Source organism: Paramormyrops kingsleyae, chromosome 8 (assembly GCF_048594095.1).
Source record: "Paramormyrops kingsleyae isolate MSU_618 chromosome 8, PKINGS_0.4, whole genome shotgun sequence".
Lineage (NCBI taxonomy): Eukaryota > Metazoa > Chordata > Actinopteri > Osteoglossiformes > Mormyridae > Paramormyrops > Paramormyrops kingsleyae.
In genome coordinates, this window is record NC_132804.1 from 5,140,043 (window position 1) to 5,152,194 (window position 12,152).

A 12,152-nucleotide genomic window follows, 5' to 3' on the forward strand; every position below is an offset into this window, starting at 1 on the left:
GAGTAGCCTGGTACAGAAAAGGAAAGAATGCCAGAGACATGCTAGCAGAAAGCTCTCCGTTACGCTGTTATGTGGTAAAATGTAAGGCAATGGTCATGCGTAACTGGCCTTTCTCCATCATGGTATCACCACAGGGGCCTTCGCTAAACAACGGAAGAGTGATAAATCAGTTTAGCATGTTTAAGCCTAATGACATCACCTCACTTTGTAGACTAACATCGCTGGCTCAGTAGAAGCATGAATCCCTTTGCCGGTTCAGCAGGCTCACTACTTTATAGGGCCCTTGAATATGTAAAATACCATGTAAAATAATATGTAAAAATATATGTAAATTGGGTGGGGCGGAGGGGCAAGGTAGCATTTTGTCAGGGCACCCAGAATTCCTAGCAATGCCCCCTGATAAGGACACACACGTGTGTCACAAACCAGCTCATCACTTAAAGTGATTCCAAACAGGACTCTGTTCGTTTTGTATTTTTCTGTAGCTCTGCCGTCTGCAGCAGTAGGTTGTTTAGCATCACTATGGAAGGCCAGGCTGCGGCCCTTATTTCCGATATCACCATCAGCTTTTATAATTCACAGAAGGCACACATTTTTAACAGGCCATTCTTTATCCATTGCATATAACTAAAGATATTTTTCTCCATAACTCTATTTCGTTTCATTCCTGTTTTGTTTAGTTTTAGTTCTGTTATTTTTATTTTTGTTTTCCCTGCCTTCACTTTTGTGATCTTTGTGTTTTTATTAAAAATAACTTTTTATCTATATTTCAATCCATATCTATATTGCAATATCTACATTTCAATAGAGTTAATGAGTATGATTTCTAGTATGATGACGGGCAGAAAAAAATGCCATAGCTTTTCTATTAGATGGTCAGCAATAGACTCAGAAAACTGAATATGAGAGTGAGGTAATCAAGACAATTCCAAAAAATGCTGGCACAAGGTAAATATTTTTGAACTGAATCTTAAGGAAAAATCGGCACTCAACTAATGTTTTGGCAGGCGTTATCCACACTTAATGCCAATATGAAAGAACATCCCACAGTCATACTGATCTATGCTTACACATGTCTTTCCGTGTCCCTTGTTGTTTGGACATTTTCAGTTAATAACTGTGTGAAGGTCTGTGCATCCTGAGTATCCCCGTGAAGGTCTGTGCATCCTGAGTATTCCCGTGAAGGTCTGTGCATCCTGAGTATCCCCGTGAAGGTCTGTGCATCCTGAGTATCCCCGTGAAGGTCTGTGTATCCTGAGTATCCTGGTTTGCTTTCCATTAGATACATTTGTAATTCTGCGGTTCACCTCTTGCCTATTGCAGGGCAGTTCTGTCTCTTTAAGAATGCAGACACAATCACTGTTTTGACTAAAAAATATTATCTTGGCCCCTACGAAAAAAAAAATGTCTAAAAATAGTTCGTTTCAAGAAAAAATAAATGCATAGAGAACGTGTGAGATGGTTGTCTTTCCCCAGCCCATACATGTGATATGAGCTTGTGGTGCTTAGGAGTGTCTCTGGGCCGGATTCCTGGCCCATGTGCAGCTGCATGGGGGGTCACGCTGTACCAGGCAAAGGTTTTCACCGGGCTGTTCTTGCATAACCCCCGAGTGATAAATGCTGGGTGTTCTTCCTGCAGGCGTGTTGCCTTCTGCACGCTGATACTCACTCTCCACCTCTCAGAACCTCTCACATGGAGCAGGGTCTCCTCGTTAGGCTGAGAATCTGCCAGGGAATTGGTCCCATAATGGACACAGGAAGAACACTTTTAAAAGAGCAGCACTACAGGAAATGTATTTATTTATTTGTTGGGCTGGATACTGCAGTTTGGGACCAAGATTCTTAGACTTTCTGCTGAGAAAGCTTTCTGCAGACCAGAGGTAGGTCATCTCAGGTTAACAGATGTTCACCTTTTGCTGTGGTGCAAACTGGTGTGCCGTCTTCTTATGTATTTATGTGCATTTATATGCACTGCTGGACAATTATTCAACTTTTTAAATGTATCAATAAACAAAATCTGAATTATGCAGAAACACAAATATATGAAATTGTAATATGGAATGTAATTGTATACTATTAAAACCAGATTAATGTTCGTTATACTGTGGCTTGTGAGATGGAGTGGTAACTCTGAGGCTAGGGATCTCTGCCAGCAACTAGAAGGTTGCTGGATCAAGTCCCATGAATATCCAGAGTGATTGTACTCTGTTGGGCCCTTGATCAAGGCCCTTAACCTGCAATTGCTTAGTCATGGGTCTGACTTTAATCTTCATCCAGCTCTATAAGGAGGTCCTCCAACTTACAGGGAATAGCTTGGGGGTTGGTAGAAGGATTGGCACTCCAGCCACCGGAAAAAAACCTCACACTGGTCCATTTGGACTGGTGTGGTGCTGAGGTATCACCCGCCACATGGTTCTCATCCCTGGGGTGGTTTGCCGTGTGGTGGGTGCGGCAACGCGCTGTAATCAGTGCCTGCTCCGTACCTCATACTGTGAATCAACCTGAATTGTTTTGTTGTTATATCAGTAATATAATTCATCCTTTTGCTGTATCAAATGGTGAAAGTAGCATTTAAGCTCCACTGAACTGGAACTGCAGCCCAAAATTCATTATTGATTTTGAATGGAGACATTCATTGTTTTACTTGATTGTTTATAGTTTTTATGTGATTGATTTTAATGTCATTCAGATAAAAACTCAGATAAAATCCCAAATATTATCATTTTTTCAATATCCAGCTGGTGAGTTGGCATGTTGGTATCATTATTAATTGGGCACAGAAAAAAAATTTAATTGTGTGTTTGCCTGCATGAGGGAATGCTGGTGTCTTCATCTCAGAAGCAGATTGATCCTCTAACCATAATCAAGGATCAGTTATTGTCATTAATCATTTAGTTACTTATGTATCACTGAATTTTAAGAAAGCTATGAAAAATGGGACATTAAGGTTTTTGATTGTGATTTCATCCTAGTCGGGGAATAAAGTGCATTTTATAATGTACAAAGTCAGAACCTTTTAGTAAAAGATCAATTATGGACAAGAGATAAAAGTACTCAGTAGGCAAACACTGAGTATTTCTATGTGCCAGGTGCTGAATAACTTGTTTGGGAAGGTTAGACGAAAGCAAAACATCTGTAGCAGATCTTTAGTGTTGACACAGGAACGTCCCTAAGGTGTGTTTGTGAACTTGTTTCACTGAATACCTCTGAATGTGTTCATTTAGTATGCTTGCGTATGCAAGACATTCTGTAGTATCGTATATATTAGGCAACAAACCACTCTGGTCCTCGAGCCTGATCTCAGCTGTTATGCCTGTATTCTTTTCGCCCCTGTTAGTGTTGAGCTGGTGGAACAGATTGGAAACGTCACAGCATTCTGATCAGTATTTATTTGGGAAGGCGCGGGTGGTTCACTTACTCTGAATAGGATTGTCTTGCTTTCATATTTTGTTAGATACAATGTTAGATACATAACAGGGAATACTACTGGTGATGTGTACAAAAGCAGACAAGAGAAACGCAGCCTGGTTTTTGGATTCTGTCTAATAAAAATATTTGGTGAGGGTTGGTGTGCTTCTGGGCAATATTTAATTGTCCGAAATTATACAAACACCAGAAGGTGAGAACTAAGTGTCTTGTTATTTTAATGGAGTAACATAATCATTATAAATTTAACAATGTCAAACATTTGTTAAAAAAGAAAATTGAAAATGATTAGTGGTACACAAAGTCTGATTTAGATTTAGACATAGTAGACTTAGAAACTGAGAAACTTGCGGCTCGCTACTTTAAAATCTGGTGTTGGCAACGACGCTGAGCCGAGAAGGTGTAACAGGCTTAGCCTCAGCCTTGTGTGAACTCCAGGTGCTGCTTAACCAGAATATCCAGTTTTCTCCCACGTGTGGAGAAACATCCACCTCTGTGGCTGTTCTGAGCTCCTCGGGCTGGCTTAGACGGCACCGTCGCCGGGATGATGTCATTCGGTGTGCACGCCAGAAGGAAAACATCGCTGCCCTAGTGACGCAGTTGTAGAGGGTGGATACGCCTTTGTGGAATTCAGCAACTAGAGATCCCTACACTATCCATTCAAGGAAGTCTATCCAAAGTCTGGTTCCACCTACACATTTTTAAATCTAGCAGCCGTGTCGGTGATTTACATTTTCCATGAGGTCTTTTCCCTTCGTACGCCAAATGAGTTGATGAGCAACTCGATATTTATTTTTTTTCTCCCTCATCAGGCTTCTTAAAAAGAGTGAGCAATAGGCCAGCCTGCGGTCTCTATCAATGTAGGACAAACGGGCGTGAGACCCCCTGTGCACGTTTAACGTATGTGACAGCAAGAGCGTCTGACAAACAGAGTCTGCCGAAGATTAATTCCCATTATAAATACAGAGGCTATGAAAACATCAACCTGAAATATTACATCCTGTATTACATATTATCTAAAATTAATTTACTTGATGCTTTCAAACTAAATACCCTTGACCAGTTTGGTTGTGTTCAGTCTGTGTAATTTAATTTTGATGTGCGCTATGGCCGTCATTTTCTTCACTTCTATAAAATCGACTGTGTAAAGCAGAGTCTATTGATATTTATATAAGTTATGCTGGTTGTTGGTCTGCATCAGCAGCCATTGTTTCTAGTCCTTATAAGGGACTTAAATGGTTGTGGGTTCAGTTCCACTCCCTGGATCTACATGTATTGGGTTTGCATCTTTTCACTGTGTCTCTGTAGACCTGTTTCTTTCAGTAGCTCCAGTTTCCACCCACAGGTTAGGTTCAAGTTGGCTCCAAGTTTCCTGCGTTGTGTGTCCTGCACTGGTATCCCCTCCGCCGTGTTCCGCCTTCTACGCTGTGCTTCGTGGCTCATTACGACCCTGTCAGAGGTGGATAGGTCAGGTCCAGAAAGTAAGAATAAAGGCCAAGATTTTGTTTGAACCAACCAGTTGAATATAAAGAGTCACAGTCAACTGGTTGGTTGAAACAATGTCTTGGTCTGGGTTTTTACTTTCTGGGCCTGAACACACCATCTCTGGATCCTGTACTGGAAAAGGATTTATGTAAAACAAATGGAAATATATATAATTATGAATGTGTAAGTTGAAATCAGTTTAGTTTATGCAATTCAATTTGAATTCATACATGATTCAAATATAAGTTCCTAAATTATCCACGGTACTTTGGATATCGGCTATAATGATACGTGGTAGAATGAGAGTGAATGTTTTCGTGTGGCTTTCTGTCCTGCCAACGCGGCCCCATGAGGAGCGGACGCCTCGCCAGGTTCCATCGGGCCGTGTTACCCAGGAGACCCTCCTATCACACACATGCTGCATCATTAGAAACCTGTTTAAAAATAATCGGACAGTGTTTACAATGCAAGATATTGGATTGCTTCGGTAATATTTAAGCAAGTTGAAATAAATTTACCACTTCTGCTTAAAAACTCTGTCTTCCCATCGTAATGTTAAATGCATTAATAATTATGTTGAATATTATGTGAGAGACCATTCTGTGGAAGAATGAATTTTGTAATTCAGAACATGTCCATTAACAGTGATATTTAACTACTACCAATCTTGTTTGGATTTTCCTGGACTGGTTAGATTTTAATTAAATTTTCATTCTAAAGAGTATTTTTTATATTCTATTTGTTTTTAATCATTATTGATATTATCATTGTTTAAATTACCTGGAAAAAAAGACGGAGCTATCTAATAGGAAGCAATCTTGTAATGAATCTATATTATTTAAAAAATCCATGCACAGCAAAAATAAACAACACTCAGAATATTAAAATACACATGGAACATAAAACCACATAAGCCTATTTACATATATGCTTTACGGAATAGGAAGCTTTAATGGGAACACCGCTTAGAAAGGCACAATAGTAAAGGAGATCTAGAGGTCAACTTTCATCTGTGTTTCCCAAACAAACTGTGCTGTCGTTGTGTCTTCCCTCTATTACCGAAACACTGCACAAAACGAGCCCAGGTGCATTTGGCCGTTTGTTTGGGGGCTGCCTCTAGAAGGAAGGGTATGTTTGTGGCGTGCATAATGCTGACAATAAGGGTATAATCATGAGATGTACAATGAAGAGGAGCTCTTGTATACCCGGATGATTGAAGCGTATAGGGCATATTTGGAGTTCTTGCACTATTGATCAATTCAGAGACCTAAGACAAACAAGTGAAGTTGCTGTCCAGCCTATCCCAGACAAGACTGGCCGTAATGGGATGCCAGTCAATCACAGGGGACGTGCATGCACACTACAGACAATTCAGAGACACCAGTTAGCAGGACGTAGCCGTCGCGATATGGAGAAAACAAGCCAAACATAAATCCAAACATAAAACAGAACATTCCAAGCCAAGGGTGTGAGGCATGAACTCTACCTGCAAACCGCAAACTCTAACGCAAAACGCTAAAAACATGTTTGTCCACCTCTAGTAATTCACAATTTAATAACAGTATAGTTAGCAAACATCTCTAATGACTCAAAGCGAAACATTGTTGAATAAGCTGCAACTGAGGGGGCTGTTTGTAAGCTGATCAGCCGCACTGAGGCCCCAGTTTTGTTATTCTCACCAAAACCAATGAACACTTTGGGCTATTATGCTCATAAACTTTTATGTAGTTGGGAAACCAGTTAGCATTACAGAATGTGAAGTCACTCGCATGAGAGGTCAGACTGGTGAATGTAGCCACAATATTCACCAGAACAAACCTCAATACTCAAGAAGGTTTAACAGAAAAACGAATCATCATGCTTATCGAGAAAGATTAGTGGAATTTCATTGCAAAATGTTTTACACTGGATTTACCATTCATTTTGGGCAAATGCATAATAAAAAATAAATATCCATCACAGAGGAAAAGAAAAATAATTATTCAGTTTCCCTGGATGGAGAGATGATGGTATATTTTGTCCATTTGTTCCCCACCTCTAGGATCCTTAGAGCTCCCTCAGGGGACTTGTGTACCGTCCCTGATTCCCCTCGCTACGTTACCCACAACACAGCCACGCTTGCCTCTTGGGCACCAATTACTTGAGGGTGCAAGTCAGAGCATGGACTCGGTTGCTACGATGCTTCCGCACCCTGCAACCTCATTGTCCCTTGGTGAACAATCAGCCAGTGGAAACCCCCCCCCCCCCCCCCAAACTGAACAAAGAAAAAGTTCCACAGAAACTAGCATGTATAAATGATTTCGCAAATTGTCTTTAAGTTTGTTTCTGAATCTTACACTATGTTTCCCATTATAATATAAAGGTTATGTATTATGTTTTATTATTGTGGATATTATCTGTTGGTCAACTTAGTTACAAGTTTTCCTGTACTGTGATTCTTTACAGCGCTTAATGAAATTAGTTGTTTGGTAAATATGGAATTCATAAGCCAGGAGATATTTAGCCACATTTTGTGTAGTCGCTGAGAATAGGGGCAGGGCAATACACATTCACGACTTTCTGTCTTCCATAGGCAATGTTTACTTCAAAAATGACACCAATTAATGTCATGACATAGCAGCGATATTGGCAGGTTGGCAAAATTACAGATGACTTTACCTTTCATTCAAGTGATACATAATATTGTAAAACAAGAAATGCCAAAAAAAAAACAAAATACAATTATACATGTATTTTTTTTTAATTTCGGCACCTCCTTAGTACATAATTGTTCTGTGTGCTTTATGTAGCTAAACAGAAACAGGACAGAACACATGTCACCTGGTTATTCTAGGGCTAAAATCAGATTCCCTCGTATTCTTTCATTGTTAACTGAAATCAGGTTGACATTTGCATTATTGCTTTGGGGACACAGTGTATTCTTCTCCCATGAACCCTTTTCTAAGCATTAAGACACCTGACCAGCATGTGTCCAGCATCAGAGTTTCAATTTAACATTCGACATCATCAAGGCATTAATAGACATACGACTTGTGGAAAAACATTTTAAGTTTACTGAAAAGTTTACAATATCCATCACAAGGATGGATATTGTATTTATTGTGTATAAATTTGACTGGGCACTATGTTAGTTGATGCCTAAGACTGCATGGAACAACACAAAAATTTCATTGTACTTGTACAAATGACAATAACGTTTTGAACTGAACTGAAAAAAAATTCAATTAGGATTTTATGAGCTTAATGAATTGAGTTTTTGGCTGGAAGTGATTAGATCATGTGTATTGTTTTCTTTTCCATTCAAACAGCCAATGCAAATTCTCAACAGAACACCAAATTATATCATTTCACATGTCTAGATATGAAGAAGGTGTCACAGATTACCAATACTGTACATTAATGAGAATTCCTTTTAATGTTCGCCTTTGTGACTCAGCCTTTAACTGCACCACACTGCTGCATTAGAATGTAAATGTCACTAATTGTGTGGTTCTAACAGGAAGAATGAAGTAAAGGAGGAAGAGTGGAACACAAAACAAAAAGGCGATAAAAAATGCTGTATGAATGGGCTGAAATACTGATCACAGAACAGGTTGAGTCAGTAACGGCTGTCTGGGAGCTTACAGGCCTATAATGGCTTCCTTTGGGAGGAACAATTTCACTCTCAGCTTTTTGTCTGGCATATTTCCCTTCTATCAGCTGCATGAATGTTTGCTTCATACCTGAAATGTGTCATATAGTCGTTTCTGTCCATAACTGTCAAAATTATCAACGAACGGGGTCAATTCGCTGCCCCAGAGACGTTAAGGCATTTGTGGGAGGTACAATTTAAAAACAAAAAGAATAACAAACAAGCATTTACTGGAAAATTAATGCATGTTAACATAACCGGCTTTGCCAGTATTGTGCTAAAGGGTGGTGCAGCCATGTCATGCCAGGGATTTGAACTGATAACAGTCTCATAAGCCTCAGGACTCTCAGAGAGGATGCAACCATGACTCAGGTGACTCATTCACCTGTTAGTCCAACATTTACAGCCAGGTTCCCCAACTCTGGTCCTGGAACGCAAGTCTGCAATACAGTTTGTAGATTTCCCTCCTCCAACACACCTACTAAACCTAGTAATTAACTGGTGAGCTGAACACTGTGTGCCTCGGCAGGGGAACCTGCAAACTGCGTTGCAGACTCGCCCTCCGGGACCGGATTTGAGGAACCCAGACTTGCAGTGAAATCAGTGAACCGTCTCACATCCTTCACCTTGTTATCTTATCCTTATGAAAGTCAGGATTTGTTTTTGGAATTATTTTAAGGATAATTCTAAGACTGACTAAACATTTTCATAGTACCTTAGAGTTAAAGTACAAACGGAGTTTAAAATGAAGCACATGGAACCACTGACATTGTTCTCGTCTCCATGACGTGATGATTCTACTCTCCATATTCTCCATAACCTGCCCTGCATCTAACCTTCATAAACACTTAAAGTGTCTTCAGATGAAGTTCATTTGTTTGCGCTTATCATCAATTAAAACACTAACAAAGCTTGAGAAAATATGTCCAACTCCCTCAATTTGTACTGTAAGGACAGAATTTAAATTAAAAGCTGTAGTCTAGGATTTAATTTTATCTAGTGTCTCTCTACTCAGCCTTAGCGGCAGAAAACCCCGGATGTGCGTTTTGCTCATGGAATCCAGGGAGCTAGTGGAGAGACCTGCCCTGACTATTCAGCACATGCGAGCTTCTCCAGATAGCCATCATTATTCAAATGAGTCAGGGGTCTGATCAGGTGCTCATTTGGCATGCAAATAAGCTGCACCAAACAAAGGCATCTGGGCCGGCCTGAAGTCATCAAGCGCAGAACATCCTCCCCCCCCCCCCCCACCCCCCACCCCCCAACACAACACCTTGAGCACAGAACTCAGACCAGTCACCCATTAAATGGAAACATCCCACTGCGCACTGAATGAGTGCCGCTCCTTGCTGGTGTGTTTGGGGCAGAAGCTCTCGGCCCGGGGCTGAATGACTAATCCCCGTTTAGCCTTCGCAAACATTTCTCGCAGTCTTTAGGCGACTAAATCAGAAATCGCCATAGCATTCAGTTCTGCTGTTTACCAAAAGCATCAAGCCTTAAAACAGGGGATCCATATTTACCATGAATAAGGGAGTGGAGGGAAGAATTTAGGAAAAAGAAAATACTCTAAAGTGATTATTATTATGTAGGGTGAGCTCTAGAGAAACAGACTGGGCTCGGAGCAAAAGTGTCAATGATTTACAAAAAGTAGTTGTTTATATTTACTTGCCATGAGTACGGCCAGAGGTACCCCCCCCCCACCCCCAGGCATTTAGCTGGATATAGCAGAGGCAGGTGAATTTATATGGTATCTACGTTTATTTTGTTTTTGCTGGTCAGCACAGTTTTAAGGCACTTTGCTGTATAAGTGACACAGAAATGACTGTCCCTCCCTGGATTATGGCTCCAGCAAAGGCACCTTGTCATGAAACATTTGCGACGTGGTTTACGCAGAAGGGAGGGGCGGCACCTGAACACAGTACATACGGAACTTAACACAGCAGTTCAGATAAAAACTGACTAATTTCCCACTTGTGAAACAAAATTTTGAGCACAAAACCGGCAGTGGCAGTGAACACAAAACTTGGCTGGAGAAATACATAAAAACACACATTTTTTTCCAAGTTTGTATCGTATAAAAAAATGTATACTTTTTAGAAGAAATTTGACGTTTGCATCTGTTCTCTTGTGTGAACTCTCTCCTTGTCAGAGGGTTCTAACTGTATTCTGGCAGAAATGCAATTATAATTACTGCCACCCTGTTTTTTAAACATATTTCAAAATATGAACTAAAACCAACAATAAATAAAGACAATAGTTGCTACTCTTAGGAGCTGTTGGCAATCAGATGTTCAGACTATCAGTGATGTGTCTGTCATTGATATTTCTGTAGTGGCCTCTTTTTAAAATAATTACTTCTTACCCATTTGTTCACTTTTTCTCTATTCAATTTCCTTTCAGCATTGATCCCTGAAGGGCATCGCTGACTTGAAGTTTTGCATTATGGAGCGCCAACAATGCAGACCTTTTAAACGGCTGGCATGAGGTTAACAGAAATTCTTTGGTGACATTATATTTCTCATGTGAATGCGAGTGGATTTAGTGGTAAACATTTACACAGAAAGACTGGAGACAAAAAAAGAGAGACATGTGGACTCTTTGAAATTCCCAGTTTTAACTGGAATGGCGTTTTTATGGCTGTGGCGTTCTTGATTGTCGTTCTGATGAGGTTGTGTGTTCACAGGGGGAAAAAAAAGGAAAAACCCTCAGGCGAAGGGGCCTAGATTAGCTTCCCAGCAACCGACCCTCTACCTGCCCCCACAAAACACCCCCTCAGTCTGTTTCTTCATCCCGTACACCTCCCTCTCCTAAAATGGCGTGTGGATTAGACATTGTCCACATTGTCGTGATGGAGCGGCACTCTTGTGTCAGGACATGTCTGGCTGTACAAACAAGCTCCCCCATGTTCCCCTAAAGCTCTATACTGATTCACCCAGACAGACAACTACTACACATCTAACTGCAGAGGAAAAATCAATAACTGCTCGTCATCCTCATTATTATTACTCTTATTATTGTTATTGCTGTTGCTGCGAGGATAACTCTGTAATTACGATTAAATGTCTAACTTGACTACACAAAAGTTGTTCTTTTTGATACGTTCGATACTCTCTATGTCATGTGACCCCAATGTGATCTCAATGGTGTTCACCAAACCCTCTGAACGCATAGTAACCGTTGTCCAACGTGGCGTGTTCCTCTGGGCGCACTGTACGAGAAAGACAGAGCAAAGAATTTCAATTCGTTTATTGCAGTTTGCCGCTGCCCACAAGAAGGAGGAATCGTATGACTGTGTGCTTTTGTATGCCGTGGTTTATTTATTTATGTTTGTTAAGCTTCAATTTTAAAAAAGGCAGGTGTATTTCAGTTGAGGGGGGAAGTCGGGCGGGGTAGGAAGAGGAGGGGTGAGGGCATTCACGAAAGGTAGAGCTGACATCATACACATATGCACACATGACCCGGGGGGAGAAAGAAGGAACACTGCCTTACTGGCCAATGGCGGCACACCTGCTGAAGCTAGGACTGGGAGCGGATTGGCTGGGCGGCGACATGTACACCTGAGAGGGAAGGACTGGAGGGGATACATGTAAAGAAAGCCCATTACACATTC